This window comes from Podarcis bocagei (genome assembly GCF_964188305.1).
Source record: "Podarcis bocagei genome assembly, chromosome: 7".
In the NCBI taxonomy this organism is placed as follows: domain Eukaryota; kingdom Metazoa; phylum Chordata; class Lepidosauria; order Squamata; family Lacertidae; genus Podarcis; species Podarcis bocagei.
The window spans coordinates 27,596,835-27,620,643 of record NC_138132.1 but is presented as its reverse complement, the minus strand read 5'-3'; the positions used below and the strand labels follow the sequence as shown (position 1 = coordinate 27,620,643).

Here is a 23,809-nt window from a genome sequence, read left to right as displayed (position 1 = left end):
TCTTATCCATAACATTTGAGTAAACAGAGCACCAGAGGAAACTCTGCTGGTACCCATGATTCTAGCGCATTTGTTTATTATACCTTGGGCTCTGGGTGCTTTCGGTGGAGGTGGGAGAAGCTATTTTAATAGTTCCTCAAAAGGAACTGCAAACCTGTGGCTCTGTTCTCTGGGTGAAGCTCTTGTGATTGGCTTGAGCAAACGCCAAACTTCCAGCCAGGAAAGTAGTTGGTCTGCAATTCTAATCTCTTGTCAGGTACGTTTTGACATCTTCTAGGTCTGATCTGGCTGTCTGCATTCCTGCGAAGGTAGTGGTTGTGTATCAGCATGGTGCATGAGAACAAAGTTCCAGATTGTGCCCTGACTCTGTGCAGGTCATTGGAAACAAAGCTAACCCAGAATAGGAATTTCCCCCATTATTTTACCATGTCCTTCTATGTGGACTTCTGCAGTGTGTGGATAGATAGATAGATAGATAGATAGATAGATAGATAGATAGATAGATAGATAAGAGAATATGCCATCTCCAAGTGCTTGAAGTGCAGGCGAGGGAATCATTCTCGTCTACGTTTGGGGATGGCTCCCTTTGCTGCAGTTTTAGAAAGCTGGAAGGGGGCATGATTTGACCCCTTTTTCTATGTGAAGGACCTCCATGCCCCCTCTACCTGGATCTTTCTCTCATGTGTTTCTTTAGCAGTATGCATCAGTACTGTTTGTTTATTCAAGCTGTCTCTTTAGATCAACTCATGTTCAGTGCTTGAATTAGAGGAGGGCTAGAAGGGGCTTGACCACCATACCTTTCAGGGTGTTCCCCTAAGTAACTGTTTTTAGAAAGCAATGCAAGGAGCAGGGCTTGGCTAACATTGGGCTGCAGCTTGTAGGTTTCACCTCCCTGCACACTTCTTATCCTTTGAGCATTGCAAACAAACATTTTTTAAAAACCTAAAGAAAATGGAGTCTGGTGCCCTCATTGCCACATATAAGCATATACTGGAAACAGTTTTATTTTAGTGGACAAAGCATTGCTTGTTTTAGTAGACCTTTAAGTGAACTGTTTTCCCAGCTACCTGCTGTCTTCAGTTTGCTGTGTATTAAATCATTTGCTTACTTTAATTTGTTTAAAATAGCCTTGAGTTTTAAATTTTAATGCCACATTGGATAAAACTCTTGAAAGCTAGCAATCTCTGTACTGTGATTGCTTCTCAATCTTTCTACAAGGGAGAAATGATGATCCTTTGGTCTGACAAAACATAATTCACCTCACTGGGGATTACTTCTGAGTAAAATGGCTAGCTTTTTGTTGCAAATTATACCAAAACTCTTATGTAAATAGCACTCCATGTTATGCAAATATTTAGATTAGTCTTCCTTCTACCCAAAGCCCAGGACAATTAGATGAATGAAGGAGCTGCATGGTGTAATTAATTGATTCATAACCAATCAAAATTTGACTTGATTTTTTTTTAACTTGGAATTTGCCAATCTAATTGTCATTGGTGAAAAGAAATCACCTTCAACTGACTAACCAGGGATGTTTTACCAAAAAAATGCACCGCTACCATCTTTCTAATTCCTTTAATGTGATGTAAGAGTGACACAAGCTTGATGGACTTAGGAGCATGGCTGGTGCAGAATGTTGTGGCCAGACTACTGATAAGACACACGGCTTTCAACATAGAATCATAGAATTGTAGAGTTGGAAGGGAGTGAAGCCATTATTAAAATATCTTGCTGCACATTTATTACTAAGCCAAGTTCAAGGTCCTTATATGAATCTACAACTTTACGCAATTTCGGTCCAGGGTGCATTATGGACCACCTAAACCTTTATATCCCAGCTCATTCACTGAGATAATCTGCAAGAGTGTTGTTAGTCGTTTCCCCAGTTGGCGAGGCTCACATGACAGCAACAAGAAACTGAGCCATTAGTACAATCAGCCCAATCCCGTTGAACACTCTGCCAATAGAAATTCAGCAGGCACCTTCTGTTTTAACTTTCAGACGTATGCTGAAAGCTTTTCTGTGCCACCAAGCTTATTAAGAAATTCAGAAAATATTTTTCTGTAATAGTTATATGATCTCCAATTTTACGTGGTATTTACCGTAAATACATGTGATTGTTGAAAACTGCTTTGATCTTTTAATTAAAAGTGGTGTACAAATATTTTTATAAATAAGGCAAGAGACAAAAGATCTTGGGGTAGGAAAATTAAAGACTATTCACTCACTGGACTTACATAGCAGGGTAGTTAGGGAGACAAATGAGAAAAGTATTGCAAGCCAAGGGCAATATAAGCTAATATGGGAAAAATACTATCTTAGTTGCAAATAAAACATGGTGAGAAATTCGCCTGGTGCTTTAGATGTGCCAGGGGAAGTTCTCTGCATTATTCACACACAGCATATGGCTTTATTCCAACAACACACCCACAAATGTTGAAATAGGCTTTTGGGACAACATGAGTACCCTTGCCTAGGTGATTCTTGCCAGTTTGCCTTTGACTTCATTACATTGTGAATCAACTCATCTTAGGATTTTCAGTTGCTATAAGAGTATGGAATAAGAGGCATGCTGCAGTCCTGGATTTCCATTTCTTTCTCAGATCAGGACACCTGCTCCCTTTCTCTGCCCTATCAATCCAGTGGCTGGTCTGTCTCAATTATGTCAATTAGAGGTTCAGTGCTGCCTTACTGAATTGAGCTGGCTTTTCCTCCCTTGATAGAATTGGAATCCAAACTGCGGATGGGAATCACTCAGGCTGCTTTTTTATTGTTTGCTGATTAGAAAATTAGTTTCCATGGACCCAATGGAAAACAGTGTTGCTGAAACATAACGAACTGGTTTCCCCCGCTCCCAATATATTTGAAGTTTCACTGAGGTTTTCAAGACCCAGACACACTAGCATCTAATGCAACTATTAATTCATCTGTTGTAGTAATACTGCTTGCCTCCTGCCCAGTCTTTTTCCAAATTGGTGCTTAGATGGACAACAAGACAATGTTTTCAGTGAGTATTATCATGTGTATTAATTTTTTTTATCTATTCACCTGTGAGCCTGCTGCCTTCGCATCCCACCCTACCTCATCAACCAACGCAACATATTCCCTGGTATTCTAACTATCGAGCCTCACTGCTAGGCTATGAAACAGCCATTGATTGTCATAAAGTCTACCAACAAAGTAAATGACAAATTGCAGAATGCAAATAATGTGCGGACAGAATTTGGGGGGGGAAATGGGGAAGGTTTAAGTGTGGACTTAATGTTTACATTGGTGATGAAGCTGCTAGGTGTGCAACCTCACAGAGGATTCTGTATTGGGGGGGGGGGGCAGGAGCAAATAGCAGTAGAGTCCAGCATCCTATTCTCACTGTGGCTCACCAGGTGCCTTCTCTGGGAAGCCCAAAGTAGGATGTGAGTGCAACAGAACTCTCCCCATCTGTGGTTCCCTGCAACTGGTATTCAGGGACACGCTGCCTCTGTGTTAGAGACAGAACATAGCCAGCATTCATGGCTCACTGAGAAAGCAGTATTCTTGGGGCTTTGGACTAAAAGGCAGTATATAAACAAGCCATGCCATACACCACTTCTAAAATTACCAATGTATCTTTTTAATTAGTAGTGTTGGGGCGATCAACATTGTTTTAGTGTGTTCACACTTCTTATTTTGAGGTCCTCCACGTTTAGCATGGAAGAGGGTAGACCTGCCAGAGTATCTCCTATTCCCAGTCTTAGAGGGAATGTGAAGTAAAAGGATAAAAGGTTTTTGTCCCTGCGATAAAACACACAGCCATCAGTTTGCTTCCTGTTCCGTGAAAGGCTGCCTCAATGCCACATCAGGCCAGCCCCTTTGAACACAGGACAATAATCAGAGCCCTGCTGGATCAGACCAGTGGCCCATCTAGTCCAGCATCCTGTTTTCACAGTAGCCAACCAGCATTCCATAATTTAACTGTGTGCTGTGTGAAGCAGTCCTTCCTTTTGTCTGTTCTGGATTTTGGTATAAAATCTTCTGTCTCTCCCATCTTTCCACCTCTAACCCTCCAGTTTCAAGCTTCTCAATTGTCTCTCTTCCCTTTCTTTCAATACTTGGGTACATAACTGGTTGAGACTTCTTAAATGTTATTTATTTCTAATAAAACTGTTTACAGCTTGCCCTTCATCTGTCTGGATATCTGAGCTGTCTACTTTTCTGGCTTCCATTCTCCTGCTTCAACTAACACGGCAAGTGCTCTCTCAACACAGAATCCCGAGACTAGACAGCTACTACGCTTCTGACCTGATGGCTGACAATTTTCTGGTTTCAAATTAAAGAGAAAACGAAATTAGCAAATTAATTGTTTGCTGTATTTTTGCTAGGTGTTGTGTCAGCTGCCTTAAGCTTGGCAGCCAATTGAAAGCTGCACTGGAGCCATCCTGTATAGGAGGTGGAGCTCTGCATTGGGCCTTGCTATCCACAGAGTGTCAATCACATTAATTTTAAATTACTTCTGTACAGCCTGGTGTCAAAATGATTAAAGCATGAAGAGGAAAGAGGAGGAAGAGACACTTACCTTGCAATTACAACAAGGACACATCTCCCCCCACCCGCCCTTTCATCCGTCTCCAAACTTGTCGAAACCTTAAAATGTTTGTCCTCTACATGCATACCCAAGATCTAGGAAAATTGAGACTGATTTTTTAAAAAAGTAAATGTAGCTACATTTATGAGGCATTAACTTATAATATACATTAAGTAATAGTGAATTATTAAATAATGCTGCAGAATGCATGAGTAATTTTCCTTATAGCATGGATTATCATGGGCTATGTGGTGCCCTCCACATTCAAAGGAAATCCAACAATGCAAGGGTGAGTACAAAGAAAGTAGAGAATCTTTCTTACATCTTACGAGATCTTATCAGCTGATCATTTCTGGATTCATTTTGTCTAGTTAAAAAAGGAAGAAGAGGAAATTGTTAACATGTGAAGAGAGAAGTGACTTAAATATGATTTGTTCTGTTTTCAGACACATGCCTTCCCCCTACCCTGAACCCCTTTCCCCAGATTTAAGGGCGCTTCAAGTATCTGAAAGAGAAACTCCATATTTCCATCCTATTTATGCCTTTACTTGCTCTCAGCAGCTGTACTAAGTCACTGTCATGTCCATGTTTTGAGAGTCCAGGATAAAAAGGTCTAGTAGCTGGACTAGAGATGTACAAGATTCATTTTCTATTGCTTTCAGAATTACCATAACCATTTTAAGAGTATGGAGAGGGATTGCTTGAAAATGAGAAAAGGGTACAGAATTTAAAAATTGCATCCATTATACTATGCTAATAGCAAATTCATTCTCCCTGGATCCTTATGTAGCCAAAACAGCACCATCCATGTATAAAAGGGAGATATTCGCAGGCTTGGGAGAACTTCAAGGTTTGGAAAAATACAAAAAGAAAAAGAGAGAGACCAAACAAAAAACCCCAACTAGAACAGTGTGGGCTGAATATGCTCAGTGGGCCCAGAATGCCAACTGACTTTCGGGGGTAGGAGAAAACCAGGGAGAATAGCATGGAGAAGCCTGGCAGAAGCAAGGAACACTGACCACAGGGCAAAATTTGTACTACTAAAGTTGTCTGGTTTTAAGTAGAGAGGGGAGAGGTGATAACTTAGTACCAGAGCATGTGTTTTCTATGTGTAAAAGCTCTGTTTTAACCTCCAGCATCTTCAGTTACATTTTCTCAACTCTGGAGGCTGAGAGAGATCCCTCCCTTAAGACCCTGGAGGGCTGCCTCTAGTCAGCGTAAACAATAAGGAGCCAGATGGACTGTTGGACTGACATGATACAAGGCAGATCCTTATTCTTGTGAGGCAATATTATGTCCAGACAAATTGGTACCACTTGTAGATATACTCTAGTAAGATTCAGAACATGCAAGCAATTGGCAACCTCTGAAAACACTATACCTACGAATGATTTCTACAATTTTAACGTTTACTTAGCACCAAAAGTGTGCTAGGCTCTATTAAACAGGAATCTGTTGAAGCAAATGTATGGAACCCTGCTGGCACTGGTGTTAGCTTAATGCCTCCCTTTGTCAGCATTGGCAGAAATGGAAGAGGATTGATAATGATCCTATTTTAAGTCAAAAAAACAAAACAATGTGTGGTGGGGAGTGTCTTGTACTGTACCATGTTTGTCCTTCAGTAACAGAAGTAAGAAGCCCTTGAAAGTGCTTTTAATCCGTGTTTCTCAATGTGGAAGCCATGGACAGTTGCCAGGGAAGTCTAGGATTAAAAGTATAACCCTGTTTCCTTTCCTTTAGGGTTAGGGTTGGATGTATGGCCCTGAGTCTGGGTTGAGTTTATACTGTTAGCTGATTTGTCTGTCATACATTTGAAGAGGTTTGCATAGCAATAACTGCAAAAATCTTTCCCAGCAAAAGTAAGAGCCTATTGTGACATCTTAAAGGCTAACAAATTCATTATGGTTTAAACTTTAATTGATTACAGCCCACTTTATCAGATGCACAAATCTTGAGTTTTACACACGCACACATATTACACACACATACATAGACTGAAGTTTGGGGGAGGGGATTATAAACAGTGAAGTCAGAGGGAAATTGAATGCAAAAAGTACAGAGGTGGTGATAATTATGTAATTAACAGGGGCCATTCACACACAAAAAAATAGCTGCTGATAACACAGACATCTTGTCATTGGTAAGCAGAGCTGCCCAAGGCATTTTGCTGCTTGAGGCAGAAAGCAAATACTGCTTCCCCTAGTCAAGGCATATATTTTGGCACCCAAGGCAGAGAATCACACGTGCCTCTTTCCCTTCCCAGGCAGTAAAAACAGAACAATCATAAATTTAAAAAACCTAACAATTTGCTGCCCTTTCATGTCACACAAAATCAGGTGCCTCTGTCTGCTGAACGGTAGAGCCAACCATGTTGGTGTCGATTAACACATGTAATGTGAAAAACTATTGTTATTACTCAATAAATCTGTTAGTCTAATGTGGCACAAGAGTCCTCCTCGTTGGTGTTTGTTTTTAGTACTAGGAGAGGTCCACTCTGACAAAGTTAAGGAAGCTCTTGATTTGATTGTTTGCCACTAAGTGTAGGATAGGGCTGGCATCGTTTGCTAAGCGTAGCAGAGCTATTTGCTCTGCAAGCATTTCCTGTGGAATATTCTCTTTGCTTAGGCAAACAGTGGTCTAGGTGGTATGGAAACTGATGGATGGTCCATCTACAACAATTTGTTTTTACTTCTATTTTAAATACCATAATTGTGCTCTGCTACATATGAATAATGGAGTGCCCGGAGAAGGTGCAGACAAGCTTTTCCCACCCCAGCCACACATAGTTTTTTATTGATAAATTAACCAGTGGTTCCTACTCTTATCTCTCTTGCTTTCACAACAGCACCACCCTCTCCCACCCCAAAAATCCTCTCTTCCCAAAGCGCGCACACCCTTGCTTCCTCCTTCCCTACTTACACCCTTGATCCTATGACCAGATAAGCCCCTGTTGTGACTACGGAATGTGCACATACATAATAGTATTAACATGAATCTGAACTTGAGATAACCCTGCCTGCAATCTAGGAGTTCGTCTGTGTGCTTGGCCTGTTCCACATGCAAATAAAAGTAGCCAAACAAACAAAAAGAAAGAAAGAAAGAAGGCAGTTTAATTGGAGTAATGCACACGCATATACGTATTTTCTCCCTTTTGCTAAAGGAAATTTGCAAGAACCGGCGCCAGGGGGCAGCACAGGGAGAGTTTTTGTTCTCTTCCCTGCAGTTGGGCCGTTTTTCCTCCTGATTGTGCTAAATGCTTATGTACCAATGTTTCCATTTACAAACCCTGCCTCCCCTCCCCCATCCTCCAGCTCTGCTCTGCCATTAACCCTCTGCGATGCTGCTGTAGCAGCAGCTTGCTATGGAGCCTGTTCCCCACCTCCCAGCTGACATGCAGCTTGGTGATGGGATAAATTGAAGGTCTCAGAAAGGAGACTGAGAAAGAGGAGTGTGTGGGGATTGGGGGGGGGGGAGGCACACTAGTAGCAAAAATAAATAAAGGGAGATAAAGTGGGGAGGGGGGACACACACCGAACCGGGTTTGCCCCTTATTCTAGCCCTTTCTAAATCTGTAGGAGTATGGAGAGGTGGGGATGACTGCTGCTGTGCGCTTTACAGATTTTTTGGGGGGTGGGGGGGGGTTAATTAACTCTCCATTTGGGATAGTGGCGCAAGCTACAGCAGACTCAGAAACACACACACACACACACACACACACACACACACACACACACACACACACACACACACCCCCCCCCCATGGAAAAGTTAGATTTTCCTTGTTTGGAAGTAAGCAAAAGCCGACCTGCCTTAGATTTTAGTGGTCTGGGCGCCCCCTCGCCTTCAGAGAAGGCGCTCCACTATCCCACGATTCGGGGTTCACCCCTCCCTCACTCGCCCCCGTGTTTTTGAGTTGTGAGAATACACGCGCCCATGGGGTTGTTGTTTTTAAATTGTGATTGGAAGGAGTGGGCTTTTTTCCGTGGACAACAAAGGTTCCTCGTTTCGCCCCACCCCAATTTCGGGGTTTGGGGTTCCGCTTGGGAGAAGTGCTTCTGCGCCCCTTGACTTTTTAAAAAAAGTGTTATTGGGGTCTTCTGCCCTTCCCCCCTGCTGTGTTCTGTAAACGGATGACAATTTTTTTCCCTTATGAAGGGGGTGTCTTTTGTGTTCATGTTTGGACGACAGATACCAAACGCCTCTGCTCTCTCTCTTTTTAGGTCAAGTGTACATCTGTACCCCCTTTAAAATGTGCGGGTTTTGTGGTCTTTTTTGTTGTTGTTCAGACAGTGAGCGCTGTATGTGGTGCCCCTGTGACGATTACTTTTCAGTTCTGTACTCTTGCGCTGCCCTCTGGGCTCAGGCTCGCTTTTTACCTGACTGACTGACTACCCGCCCATTCCCCTCACAGTGTAGGACGTGCTCCCCGCCCCCCTCCTGGCCGCCCCACCCGCTCCTAAGCGGGAGTTTCCAGGAAGCGCTGAGCAGAGCCGCAGTATCGCTCAGCCGCTCTCTCTCGCTAAAACCCCTCCGCCGAGACTGTGGCAACCACGTCAAGTAGTCCCCCCGGTCTCACTGCCGCGAGCCCTCGCTTTCTCATCCCCTTGCGAGGGTTAGGACGAGCGAAAAACAAGCCCGGCGCGTTCTGGGATTTGAAGGACGCTTCGGCCGGCGTGAAAAACGAAGTTGTGCGTGTAAATATGCTGTGTGTGAAGCGGGAGGAACGAGTCCCGGCCGCGGCGGCGGCATACAGTCGACAAACGACGGAGTGAGAGAGCCGAATATCTCGTTTAGCGAGAGGGGAGGGGAGTGAGCGGGAAAACGCGGTTCGGAGCTGGGAACAGCCTTTCCCTCCCCCACCCGCACTCCCTAGCCGGGGGCGCTTCTCACTGAGTTTCAGAGGCGCCAAGCTCTGCCGAGCCTGGGAGCTTCGAGCCTGTCCTCTTTACACAGAGTAAAGGGGGCGCCTGCTCCCTGCCTTTCATTTAGTCCTCCTCGCAAGCCGTGTGTATGTGCCAGTTTCAGCCAGACAACCCCCCACCCCACCCGACGCACACATTGAGGGCGCCCCAGTTTTCAGTCACGGGGCACCCGCCTCAGATTTCTGTTGCCCAACCTAACACGGACGTTTGCGGCGAAATAAATACCTGGGGACACACACACACACACGCGCGTTTTCACCCCTTCCCCAATTATTGCCGCACAAGAGTGTGGCTTTTGAAAATAAGGCAACAACCCCCCCACACACACCCCGCAGTGAATCCTAGAATTCACTTCATAAAACACTTCAGCAATATCAAGAGCCCAAATGAGTTAAGAATTGCCCCTTTATGTTTTATAAAGCATTCTCTGACCTATGAAAACCATCCTATTAAGTACAGAGCTCCCTGGAAGCTGTGCACTTGGGTTTTTATAAACTACCCTGTGGTCCTTAGAAGAAGGGTGATATAGAAATTAAATAAATAACAGCAGACACTGGACTATAAGACCTTCAAAACTGTGATAAGCCAGTACTGCTCCATTTGTGGGGGGCATCTCCTGCACATTGCCCTAAACTTTGGCTCCAAAGCCCTGCCCTGACAACAGCCCTGAAGCTGTGCCTGCGGTCACAACATTTTTTAGAGAGAGAAAATGTTTCGTTGTAGACACCCTCAGGATTAAGGGAAATATTCCTTCATTTCTGTGGATCTTTCCCTCAAGTGTACAGATATAACTAGAGCAGCAAATTTGTCCTCTGAAATAGTGATGACGTCGCAGAATTGAAAGCAGGACTGGAGTGAAGCAGGGAGATGGGGAGCAAAGTTGGAAAGCGGGAAAGACCCTGCTTGTAGATGAGATAGGGGTGGGTGGGTTAAGAACAAAGGAATCGGCAGCCTTTGGTGATTAATTTGCAGAAAATATGGACAGGAAGGACATAGGAATCATAGGAAGAAGCTAGTGGTGCTGCTTCCAATTCAGACATTCATTTCTCGCTGTGTTGCATCTGGTTCTGAGCTCTCATTCTGACAAGAGTGAAGGATTTAAGAGGAAATACTGAAGGGAAAGGGGGATTTGAAAAGTTGGTGGATATTTCAGGAGGAAGTGCTAACTAGAACTTGGGCAGGCAACAAGATTTGTAAAACTTGGGCCAGCTTTCAACAGAGAGCCAGTGACATTGCTCTGCTGATGGACTCATGGCCGAGGGCTTATCAGGGGTGTCCAAACTTTTTTCAGAGAGTGCCAGATTTGATGAAGTGAAGGGCCGTGGGGCCCGACCAAAGTTGTTGAGCTTTTCTAAGGGTTGGAGTTGTTGAGCTTCTGTTAGGCTTGAAGATGTTGAGGTTTTTTTTGGATTTTACCCCAAAATAGAAACTGCCACAGGGGCCGTATTAAACTGACCCGTGGGCTGGATTAAGCCCCCAAAATGGACTTCGGACAGGCCTAGCTTAGATGGAGGCAAAGGGCTCTTTTAAAAATGTCTCCACAGTACAAACTACAACAGCAGCTTTGGCAGAGCCCTTTCCTTAGGCATCTCGGAGGCTCTCTACCATTTCCCAATATCTTGGCTTGCTCGTAGAAGAGAGTCACCAAGGTGTATAATAAGCAGAGGGCCATGCCAAAGCCGCCTTTGCTGTATATGCTGACAGAGAGTAGGTTAGAAAGCCTTTTGCTTGTGACTCAACTTGGGAGTAAGTAGCAGTGAGTGTCTTTGGGATCAGAGGATATGCAGGAGACCAGATGAAAAACTTTTAGGGGATGACTGTACCCCCCAGGCTTTCCTCTCCTAAAATATATGTCAATTAACACATGGCTTACAATTTCTAAAAGTATTGTTTTTAAATAGGGCTGCAGAGCGGTTAATTGGGCAACTGACAGAATCGTTCCTAATGCACCTTCATTCCCATTGATTCTGCAAAAGAGAAGTTCTGAGCTCTACTTCTATGGCATTTTTTCCACCAAAATCAAATCCAGAGAAGTCTTGCTTTGTCAAACAGTCAGTATACAGTTACATAGGTTTCTTCCTTTGTGGAAATCACATTCTGGCAGAACTACAGCATATAGCACACTTTTTCGGCCTTTAAACCAGCTTATTTTTAAAAAATGGGGTTTTAAATGATCTGTCTTTCCAAAGGAAATAGTTTTCTCATTACCCCTTTCCACTGGGTATGTTATTCCCACCCACATGGAATGATAATCCTGAGTCTCTTTCCCAGATAAAGAAAATTCAGAATCTGGCCGGGCTTCTTGCACATTTTACTTTGCAGTACACTCTGCAAATCCTCACTCTGGATTTCTACCAGAGCTTCGCATCCTCCAATTAAGCTAGCTGGGAGACAGGGGCAAAAACAGTGATCATTCTGAAGACTTGTTTTCTACTGATTCAATTTCTACATCTCAGTTACCCAGTGTACCTATTAACCCTGAGAAAGAGGGCAAAATCCTAAGTATTCTCAAGCTTATTCTTGCTGTTTTTCTTATCCCATTTGTAGCTACAAAGGCTTCGCATCCTCCTGTTAGAGCTGCTGAATAGAGCAGAGGACTGATGAGAATTCTCAGGCCTTGCTCTGGTTTCCCCGCCCCCTCCATTACCCCATCCCCCCTCAAGGCTCCCATAACTTGCATCTCTCCTGTTAACACTGAAGAGAGGGGAATACAGGAAGCTCTGATGGCCCCCCCCCCCAGCTTTTTATATATATTCTCTCTACCAGTCAAAACCTATATACACAGCCCTATCTAATTACAAAACCCACAGCCAGCTTTGTTGTCGCATCTGACTGACACACACAGCCCAACTACTCAGCTCAACAGAAAACAAAAACAGAACTGCCTGCATTTCACTTCTATTTAGAGTGGTACCTCGGGTTCCATACGCTTCAGGTTCCATATGCTTCAGGTTACGACTCTGCTAACCCAGAAATAGTACCTCGGGTTAAGAACTATGCTTCAGGATGAGAACAGAAATCGTGCTCCAGCGGCAGCAGGAGGCCCCATTAGCTAAAGTGGTGCTTCAGGTTAAGAACAGTTTCTGGTTAAGAACGGACCTCCGGAACAAATTAAGTACTTAACCTGTGGTATCTCTGTACATTTAATGGGCACTGATACTTCTTTATTTTTCTTATTATTATCATCCTCAAATATTCAGTTACTGCATAGTTCTTCAGATGCTTGATTAGTGCCCTTTTAAAAAAGTAAAATCTTTGTCATTTTTCTGGATTGCAAAGTGTCTCTTTAACCTGGAGGTTTTCAACCTTTTTGTGTCCAAGGCTCCCGTAACCAACTGCATTCTTTGTGCCTCCTCTCCTCTCCTCTCTCCTTGGGAGTCCTTTGGGCAGCAGCTGCCACCACCCCTGGTCTCTGAGTGGCCCCCATTCTAAAGAGAAGTGCCTCCTTATACCACCAAACAAGGGCCTGGGAAGAAGCTACCCCCAGCTTCCGTGGTCTGACAGAGACTGGCCAAAGGTGAACCTAACTCAACTTGGGAGGCAGCAGTGGCAACAGCAGTGCCAGGCATTCAGCTCCCAGGCAGGAATTGCACACGCCAAGCATTTTAATTGCACACTTCTTATTTTTATTCACACACACACACACAGAGTTACCAATGTGTTTTCCCTATACCCCTTGTTGATCATTGAGGCTATCCACTTAACTTGGGAATAAGGTTGCAGAATACTGACCTGGGACTTTGGGAATACATTGCACTGACATACAGTCATACCTTGGGTTACAGACGCTTCAGGTTCCGTTTTTTCGGGTTACGGACCGCCGAAATCCAGAAGTACTGGAACAGGTTACTTCCGGGTTTCGGCAGTCACGCATGCGCAGAAGCGTTGAATTGCAACCCGCCCATGTGCAGACACGCCGCTGCGGGTTGTGAACGCTGTGGGTTGCGAACGTGCATCCTGCAAGGATCACGTTCGCAACCCAAGCGTCCACTGTAATGGGACTTCCTTATAAAGAAACATGTATAGGACTCCTCTGTAAAATGCTTCTGATAACACATTCTCTGAGATGCTCACATCTGTATGAGCAAATTTGTGGTTCAGCTATCTATGTCAGCATAAATGTCCAAAAAGGGCGTGACAAGAGGAGATGTAGCTGGGGTGGAGATGCCCTTACATTGGATTCTTCAGCTGCTTTTGAAAAAATGATGGGGCTTGAGGAAAGACAAGAAATAATTACAGCAATGGCCTGTGGCAAAGTCCCTGTATTTGTTACACTAAAAAAATGACTGGAGAATCTGATGCATATTCTCTCCAACCATCCCAAAACTCATTGTCAGGAGCGAGCCAGCAGTAAAGCACACCAAGGAGGTGGAAATAAGTCTTTATTAGGAAAAAAGGAATCTGTGCAGGAGTGCCCAGCCCTAATGAGCACAGCAACTCTTTGCTAGGTCCTTGTCCCTATGAAGCAGTTGTGGAGACTTAATATCCCTGCCCCCTCCCATAGCTGCCTAAGTCCCCCCCTCTCCAGGGTTATCTCCAAACAGACTTTGCTTCTCCCACTTTATGCCTCTCCTGCTCCTGGGAGACCAGGAGTGAGAGGAGCTTGCCTCAACAGGATAGAGAGATACCTGTGCTTCTTCACCAGCCTGATTCTTCTCTGCCTCTTGGCCTCCCTCTTCTCCTGTTTGAGTTTCTGCCTCTGAGTCTGGACTGTTCTCTGCCGCAGACTCTCCCTATTCACTGAGCCCTGTTACCTCTTTAGCTTCCAACACCTGCCCCCAGTCTTCTCTCTCTGACGACTCAGTCTTGTCCTATGAACACTCCCTGGGCTCTGAGTCTTCTTCCCTTGAGGGTTCCCACTACTCCTTTGCGTCTAATCAGTCTCTGACACTTCTTCATGAAATGGACAGAGAGATGAATTTGCCAGTCTCATAGATCAGGCTAAAGATTATCAATAATACTAATCTATTCCAGAGCTGTAGCTGTGTTTGTTGCAGCAAAAATGACTAACAAATGCATTATTTAATAAGCTTTTGTGGACCAGAGCCTACTTAATCAGATGCAAGTAAAGTCCTATATCTCTAGAGTAGTTGATGCCACCTGTAATAAATAGATAATAACACACCCTCTAGTCATATATATGTAGGCTCACTCCCAACAAAGTGTTATGATGCCTGATTTATAATCACTCCTTACAAATATTTTTTATATACCAGTGTTATACGTGAGTGTTACAATTCTGAAAAGGAAGGTTCTCAATATATGAATAAGCATTTTTAGAGTTTGTTTAACTTACCATTTTCCCACAAAAAACCCCTTTGTGAGTACTAGTTAATGTTTGTGAAGCACTTTGAGTTAATAATCATGTGCAGTATTTATCAAATGCCTGAGGGAATAGGCACTGTAGAAGATCACTATAATATAGACAGTCATTAAATGCAGTCTAGAAATCCAAGGCAAGGCCTAAACACACTGATGGAGGAAGCTTATTGAACACAGTGTGTCTTCCTTCTGAGTAAATGTGCATATCAGAGAAGATATATAGGGTCTTTATCCTCAGATAAAAGTATGATGCAGTACAGAGGTTTTTAATTGATTTTAAAAATACCAATTTTATTTTTTAACTAATTTATATTAATACATTGTTTGCAAACTCCAAGATGCTTATATTATAGTGTCCCATCATGACAGCATCTTATTCATGGCATTTCTTGCTGGAAGAGATCCAGCCAAGAGTAATGCCAAAGGCTTGTATTTTGAAAAATGTGTTCCTTTGCAGAGAGAGAGAGAGAGAGAGAGAGAGAGAGAGAGAGAGAGAGAGAGAGAAGTGAGCAAGCAAAACAAAATATCCTTCAGCTTATTGCAGAGCACTCACACTTTTAATGTATTCTGATACATTTTTACTATTGTGCTTAGATGTCAAGGTGAAATGTGTTGTAAAAACAAGTAGTGTGCTATAATAAACATTTTAGAAGATTTTTTTCGTTTTTTTAGGACAGGAGAGACAAAACCCTTAACTGAGAGTTAAATGCAGCTCACATGCAGATGAAGTGCTCCTTTAAGGCAATTTAAAGAAGTACAAAGACATGCACATATGAACAGGTGGCTTAATAGAAATTTGCTTGTGCCCTATCTTCTCTCCCAGTTATAGTAGGTTAAGAAGACTGTGTAGGGCTCCAGATTAGGAGACACCCTCCCCAATTTGCAGACGAGAGGAGACGTAAAGGAGAAACACATCAGCTGCATGTTGAGGTGGTAGGAAGAAGTTAGGAGGAAGAGTGACCTTATAACAGCATTGGGGAAACAGTTAAACAGGAAGGAGAATGTGAGTGTGTTAGTAACAGGTATGTATGTGTGTGTGTGTGCATGCGATGTAAGACTGAAAGTTGAATATGGTAATAGACAGTCTTTATCAGGGATGTAAATTTATTAGGAAAAACAATTTTTAAATAGGGCAGTGATAAACATGAGTTTCCCTTCTCTTAACAGGAAAGCAGAAACAATAACATGGGAAACAGACTTTTATAGATCTTTATTGAACTACTGTTGCAATTACAATGCATCCATATTCAGGTAATTCATAATAGAATCAATATTTTCCAATTGTTGATATGTCTTTTTCAAATGATTAAACAAGCTTAATCTTTCTGTTGCCTCTTACTATCAACAAGCAGCATGCTGGTGTATGCAGCCCATTTACACCTCTCTTCCTGCAAGCATGGAAACTAACAAGGAAGGGCTAGCTTACTCTGATATGCCAAACAGGGAACCCAGCTGTTGCTTCCAAACAAGCAAGAAACTCTGGCTCCTTTGGAAACAACAAATCAGGATCCTGCGTTTGGAGAGTATGATAAACAAGCTCTTCCTGGTTAGTTTTATCTGTTTGTGTAAGGGAAGGGGTGAAGCAGGTGTAAACAGTGAGTATAAGTCAGGGCATGACCAGTGTTGCTTGGTCATTTGGACCTGGGCTACTTGTTTGCATCTATATATTATCATTTGATGGTGGAGGTGATGTTTGTGATGCTTGTTAGAATCTAATGCAGTGTCCACAATCTTTGGAGCTAGCAGCACATCTGAAAAGCTACAAAACTATTGTGGCCAAAACAATGGGCAAAATAGCTGCCAAAAACCCAAATAAAACACTTTTTAAAAAAACTGTCAGCATTCCCAAACCCAGACAACCCGCCTCAACCAAACAACAAAAAAACCCCCAAAATCAAATAAATAAATAAATACATGGGAGGGGTAGATGGACATGGGGGTGCCTGAAGGTATCAGGATGCCATTATGGAGACCACAGATATAGTGTCTGACTTTGGCCTTTTTAGTCTGAAGTGAAATTGAAAATTGCTATGCAATTAAACAATAGAAGAAATAATGCCTTGGGGCACAATTACTATGCTAAATTTCCATTAGTTACTGTAAATTTAGCACCTTATGATTTAGTTTAAGTCTTGGAGATATCCCACCCTCAGAAATTCTACACTGTTAGATCACTAGGAATACACCAGCCATACAATATGATGCCGGTGTGTCCCCACTGCCAGTACAAGTCAACAAGCAGAGGAACAAAAAAGGAGCAGCACTGTGCATATGCTAGGAGAGGGGTGACTTTGAAACCTGACATCCCTTACATATCTCCTACACTATCCTGTACACTATCATATTGTTATGTCTACAAAAGAGGTGGCATAGCAATATGCTTGTATTGAACTCAATAGAGACACAACACACACTGCCTGCCTTACTTCTTCTCACTCCACCCACACTGCCACTATGGAATAGAGGAGTTGGACTAACTAAATCCAATCACAGCATACCAATATTGGTAAATAAACTGCTGACAGGAAGCCCATCACTCATATGACTGTACATGCCACATGAGGCTATAACTCTCACCTCATGATGTACACACAAAGGGAACTCTGATGACAGGTGTTATAGTAAAAGGGTGCTTTGCACAATGAGGGGGCATATTACAAAAACAGCAAGACTGAGAATGAAGTAGGAAGTACAGATGCTAACACTTCTCAGCATCTTCATAGGTCCTCTGCTTCAGGACTCCACGTACAAAAACTCAACAGAAACTCTCGATCTACTGCCCCAACTGCGAATGCAAGACCAATGCATCTCACAAAGGTTAGTAAAGGGATGGGTGGGGTGGGACCATGTTTCAAAGTATAAAAGGCTAGGATGAAACAACCCTGTATCATTTCAGAAGCGCAGTTTAATATGTTTACATACACTTTCTTGAATTAGCTATCAACTCTTGCTAGCATCTCCATGAACTCAAGACCATAGCTACCTTAATCAGATGTGGCAATTTCTGCCCAATATATATAATATATATTTCAGTATAACTACCCTACACAGTGGTACCTCAGGTTACAGACGCTTCAGGTTACAGACTCCGCTAACCCAGAAATAGTATCTCGGGTTAAGAACTTTGTTTCAGGATGAGAACAGAAATCGTGCGGTGGCAGCGGGAGGCCCCATTAGCTAAAGTGGTACCTCAGGTTAAGAACAGTTTCAGGTTAAGAACGGACCTCCAGAATGAATTAAGTTCTTAACCCGAGGTACCACTGTACTACCCATTACATCAGAAAGGTTATATGTGCTCCATGGAGAATTAAGAGCATAGTTAAAAATAAAAGGATGCCAAAAGGGTATTAATTGCCCCTAGTGTAACAGTGAGTAGTGTTCTTTTGTCAGATCTGTGGTAAAGCTGGTATTTTCCAATTGCTTATTGATTCTGCTGAGGCTATATGAGTTTGATATTATATTTAGAAACTGCATTACATTTCTAATATAGATGCAAAATTCTACAGGTGTATTTAGCTTGAGTGGTTCTTACACATTTTTAAGGCCCATATCAACTTCTTGGCCACCTTTTCTGATATACACCTTTCAATTTTAAGCTTGTTTAGCAAACAATACATTTATTCATTATGTACAATAAAAGGATGAGCACATGGAGGATGTATATACCATGCTTTATAGCACAACATTTTGGATACTTTCTGACAGTACAATCCTATGTATATTTACTTGGAGATAATTCTAAGGGGCTCAATGGGAACTATATAATGAATTGGTTTTTGTATGGTTTAGTGCTATATGGAGCCCAAATCAAGCATTAGGCTCACATGTTCGCCCTTCACCCCTCATCCACCCATGCAGCCAAGAGGGCTTCATCTGTGATTACTTTCAGTATCAACACATCTTGGCTTAAAGTTATATGGAAGCCAAGAATCTTGGTTAAAGCAAATAATAATTAATTGCAGATGAGCCAACTTTAAACCATAGGTTATGAATCTGGTTTGTTTGAGTAACCATTGTTGGTTTTAAACCAGGATTCCTGGTTTGTTCATAACTAAGCTGAGATTATTTGAAATGGAAAGTAATATTGGCAGAGGTCTTCCTCCTAGCTACATGAAAGAAGGTGGAGGAGTGGGGAGTGCGTGAGTGAGATACTTTGCTTGTGTTTGTCTGCAATACCATGATTGTTTTGTGTGAATCAGCGTAGTGTGTTTAGGACTACAGCTTGAATCTTCTAAAATCAAGATCACTGACCTGTTGGTTTCATCAAGATTGATTATATTTTACATTTTTAAAATTGGCCACTTCTTATATCTACACGTCATTACAGTGGTACCTCGAAAACTGAAAACCAAAAGTGGAAGCCTCAAAATGGAAGCCTCAATACGGAAAACTCAAAACGGAAGCCGTGTTTCCTGTTCAACTTCCAAGGTATGTTCAAAAACCAAGGCACTTCCGTGTTTTCGATGTTCGAGTTCCGAAGCGTTCGACTATGGAGGTGTTCAAAAACTGAGGTACCACTGTATATCTGACCCTCTACAACCATTCATCATTTCCTAATATGTTGAAATATCTAGGGTTTGAGGAAGCAAATATTAGAAAAGAGGTCAGGGAAAGCAGATTAAAGAACTCAGGAGTCAAAGCAAAATATAAGCTAATAAGAAAATAGGTGAGCCTTCTGGTTTCCTCAAAGAAAGCTTCATTTGAGGAGGTAGCAAAGTGAGAATTGAATAAAAGCAAATGAACATGGAGAAAGTTGAGAAGCAGGAGGATAACAGAATAAAGGATAAAGAGGAGTGAATAAAAATATCCAGCTGACTAGAAAAGTGTAGCAATCAAATGGAAATGGAAGATACAATGTATGCATAAATGGATACAATTCTGAAAAAGTTTGAAGGAGGAATCCACCAATCTATGTGGAATGAAAAGAAAATAAAGAGTAAAAGCAAAGCAAAAATAAATACTGTGGTACCTCGGGTTAAGTACTTAATTCGTTCCGGAGGTCCGTTCTTAACCTGAAACTGTTCTTAACCTGAAGTACTACTTTAGCTAATGGGGCCTCCTGCTGCTGCCGCACAGCCGGAGAACGATTTCTGTTCTTAACCTGAAGCACTATTTCTGGGTTAGCGGAGTCTGTAACCTGAAGCATATGTAACCTGAAGTGTATGTAACCTGAGGTACCACTGTAATAAATGTAAGTAACACTACATTACATTTTATAAATTACTTGTATACATGTATGAGGACCATGTTATGCATGGCTTATTAATAGCAATTATTTTCAACATAAATGAGCACATTGGTTCAGGTTGGATAGTTTGCCAAACCATGGTTTGAGTTTCCAGACTACAGGAAACAAACCATGGTGTAGAGCTGCTTGTCTGTGTTTGTTGGCTCCCCCTCCTCAAAGAATTTTGGGAGTGCAATTTTGGGAGAGTACAATACTAAAATTTATCTGTTGACAATCACTTGCCTCTCTCACAGAAACTACAGCTCCTGTACTGTCACATAATCACATTTAACACCTTATTTCTTGCTCGAGTTGTGTTTATCATACTTTGTTGGTGTTTTGAACTCTGCTTATAATTATAGTCATTTTTGTATTTCTGTTTTTAAGTCTAATAGCCAAAAATAATGTATTGTGTCAAGTTATATTGAGTTCAATGGGTCTTACTCCTAAATAAGTAGGTATAGGTGTGCAAGCTTAAAGAGCATGCAACCTCATGTTTAGAGGATACCTGATCATCTGAAGTATCTGCTAAAGTATGGATTGCCTGCCAGGGGCCTTGTTGACAAGCATTAAACCATAGTTTAAAATAAAGTATGGTTTAACATGCGCAAGCTGCTTGCTCTTCTCCTGCTCTTGACTGTACTGCGTGGGGAAGGAAACAAGTCAGAAAGAGCCTGGCATGTAATGACATGCAAACACAGGCTCATGATTTGTTTCCTCCAATCAAACCACAAGCAGTAAGTTTAAAACAAAACTTGGCTTATACTCATGGTTTGTTTGAAGAGAAATAAACAATGAACCTGGGTTCACGTCACGATAAACCAGATTGGCTTGTTTCTTCCCCCATATGGCACAGTCAGAAGTGGTAGGGGAGAGCAAAATGCCAGTGTGCATTACACCAAACTACCAAACTAACAGTTTAACATTGCGTGTGAACTGGATGGGGTAGCTGACTTCATACCGTAATTCTCTTAATTATTGAGCCCTTTCCCTGCAGTATTCCAGTGATCCCTGTTGCACAGAGCTGGTGGCTGAAGCCTTGAGAATGCCTGATATTGCATGAAAGAAAGAAAATAAATCTCTCATTCAATCATAACGAATACCCAAATGAATATACATAATAAGCATGAGCCCGTTTTTTCCATGTTATAGGAAGAACAGTATATGGCTATTCAGGCAAGCTGATTTGTATGAAGGGAAATAAAAAAATAACAGTGAATATGGTATAACATTACACTGAATTTGGGCATCATTTGCCTGAGCCTGAGGAAGTCTTAGGTTTCTTAAGCTGTCCAGCCTCAGACCTGTCTAGAGGAAGGATCACTGTAGTTCTCCAAGTACAGTCTGACACAGAGAATTTGCTGAGCATGCTTGTATTCTAAGGATAGGTCAGCCTAGCTTCTACTCACTGTGTATTTTATGCTTCTTTGCACTCTTGTGACCTGATTGGCTTTTGGAAGGGAGAGAATCATTTATATTTTGGTTTTCCTTTGCAGGGTCCCTTCGTTTGTGCCATGTTACTTCATATTGTTGGTTTGTTACAAGGTAGATTAATTTAAATCAAACCAAATTAAATAATTGATTTAAATGAGATTCACCATTTATACATTCTTTACTTTCTGAAGGAAGGCATTCTTTCTGGAAGATATAACTATTGAAATATGTTGATTTATGAAGAAATAGACCCTCTGCATTGCATTTGGAATGATGTTGCAACTTAAAACAATAGACCTTAACTATATTAATTTGTTTCACAATTAAACAGTTTCATATCCTTATTAACTGAACATTTTAGTAACTGCTAAATAAAGGCAAATTATATATTTACTTTAAATATACAGAAATTAGTACTGATATTAATGAACAAATAATCAAAATTCCATGATGGATATAAAATCAAATATTATTAATGAAACATCTGAAACAGGGTTTGTTAGGTTTCTGTTTTGAAAAAACACATTTTCTCTGCTGTTCACAATAACATTTCCAAGGCAGCTTACAACATAATTTAAAATAATTAACACTGAAATACTTGAGGTTGGGGAACCTTTTTTCAGACAGAAGGACCTATTCCCTCTTGGGCTGCCTTCTAGGGGCCACATGCCAGAGGTGGGTTAGGCCATAAGCAGAGCTGGGCAGAGCAACAGATGTGAATGTTAGCTTTTGTACAATGGGTATATTCCAGCCAAACTACACAACTTGCATATCTTCATCCTCTGTGTATGCAAACAATAAGTAGTATCATAGCACAAGGACACATTCCATCTGGGAAAAAGTATGAAGGAGAGTGCAGAGCAGTGTTGATGAGGGATGTGGCCTTGGAAGAGTTTTGAGAACTGAATAGAGAGGCTTGGAAGGCCATATCTGTCCACAAAGCTTGAGGTTCCCCACCCCTGCTATACCTGCTTATCTTATAGCAAGTACCACTGCATTCAGTGAAAGTTACTTCTTTGTAGACATGTATAGGTAGTACCTAGTGAGTGGCTGCTGATTTTCATCTAAGCAACCAAGCAAGTTCAATGGGAGTAGGCAGTCCTTCAAATACCCTGGTCCTAGACTTTCTTTTCACTTCTTCCCTTACGAAGCTTTGGAGCTTCTTTCCTGACTTGTTAAATCTCTGTTTTCCATAATGTCTGAAATGGAAGACTGTCAATCACTGCATGTACTTTTAAACCAAATTTATTTGTTAAAAGTAAAAGTAATATTTAAATTTTAAAATTTTTATTTAATCCAAAAATGACGATGCTATACCAGTGTTCCATTGTTCTTCTTCCCAATATCCAGTTCAAACCTTTCCAGCTGCATTTTAACCCTATGTTTCTTGGTTGTGTTTAACTTCAGCCAGAAAATAGCCAAACTGATTCTATACATTCTTCTGAATCCTGGTCTTTCTCAACCATTTAATAACTGAAATATATTCCACTATAAATATGCAGTTTTATTTCTGTCAGCTTGGAATGTCTGTAGAATAGGGATGGGATAGAAATTTGATTCAGTTTGCATTTAAAGGCAAACCTATCTAATTCACACTTTCCAAAATAATATGCAAACCAAAACACAGCCATCCTTCAAAATTCACACTTCTCTAAATTTTGCAATGCAGTTCTCCAGCCATGTAATGTGTACAAAAATCCATATGCTAGGGTAGTGTGCATTAAATGCATATATTAGTGATGCAAAAGTGTATTATAGTATGGAAATTTGGTTTGTAAAAATGTGTATATTAGTAGAAATTCACTGATGAATTTTCATGAGGACTTTTTATTCACAAACTGATGTCCAAATGTGGAGTACTGAACTTAATGCCAATACCAACTATAGATGACGTATACAAATAAGGAACATGGCAGAGAAATTGTTTGTTCACACTGAAGCTTACTGAAGCTCCAGCGTGCACTCCATTGATTCATAGGGCTTGTACCACATTGTTTCTGACCATTAACTTCTTTAATAATTACTGAATGAGAAATTATACCAGTGTTTAAACAGATTATCCTGTATAAACACAGACCAACCCTGGATTATCCTGTATCAGAAGGTGGTTTTTGCCAGGATGGTTCTTGTCTAGTAGTTCTAGATGGTTCTATGTCATAGACCAAATGGAGCAAACAGCACGCAGACCTAGTGGTGGGAGGAAAAAATCCTTAAATAAGAGACATGGGGGAATGATTAATGGACTTCAATGTCTGTACACTAATGCGCAAAGCATGGGAAATAAACAAGATGAGCTTGAGCTCTTGGTACAGCAAACTAAATATGACATAATAGGCATCACTG

At 41.6% G+C, this 23,809-nt stretch overlaps 1 protein-coding gene and 1 long non-coding RNA gene across 4 annotated transcripts in view; one reads left to right on the top strand and one right to left on the bottom strand.

The window, feature by feature from the left end:
• Nucleotides 1-42: 42 nt before the first annotated feature.
• LOC308591831 lies at nt 43-9,123 on the bottom strand. 2 transcript variants are annotated; one of them, XR_014010274.1, is made up of 3 exons: nt 8,371-9,123; nt 4,884-4,928; nt 43-4,296 (listed from the first exon to the last, which is right to left on the bottom strand). It is a non-coding gene; the product is annotated as an uncharacterized lncRNA (long non-coding RNA). The 2 variants fall into 2 exon arrangements; XR_014010275.1 differs by having other exon boundaries at nt 43-300.
• A 273-nt stretch (nt 9,124-9,396) lies between these two features.
• ARID1A (AT-rich interaction domain 1A) overlaps nt 9,397-23,809 on the top strand; it is a 129,198-nt gene continuing 114,785 nt past the window's right edge. Inside the window, exons 1-5 of one of the 2 annotated variants that reach the window (XM_081202744.1) lie at nt 9,397-9,569; nt 11,385-11,534; nt 15,973-16,056; nt 17,529-17,622; nt 19,133-19,233. The gene's annotated coding sequence lies outside the window, so the exon portion shown is untranslated. Of the gene's footprint in view, nt 9,570-10,404; nt 11,535-15,972; nt 16,057-17,528; nt 17,623-19,132; nt 19,234-23,809 lie in introns of those variants that run through there. The other variant, XM_081202745.1, reaches the window with a different exon arrangement.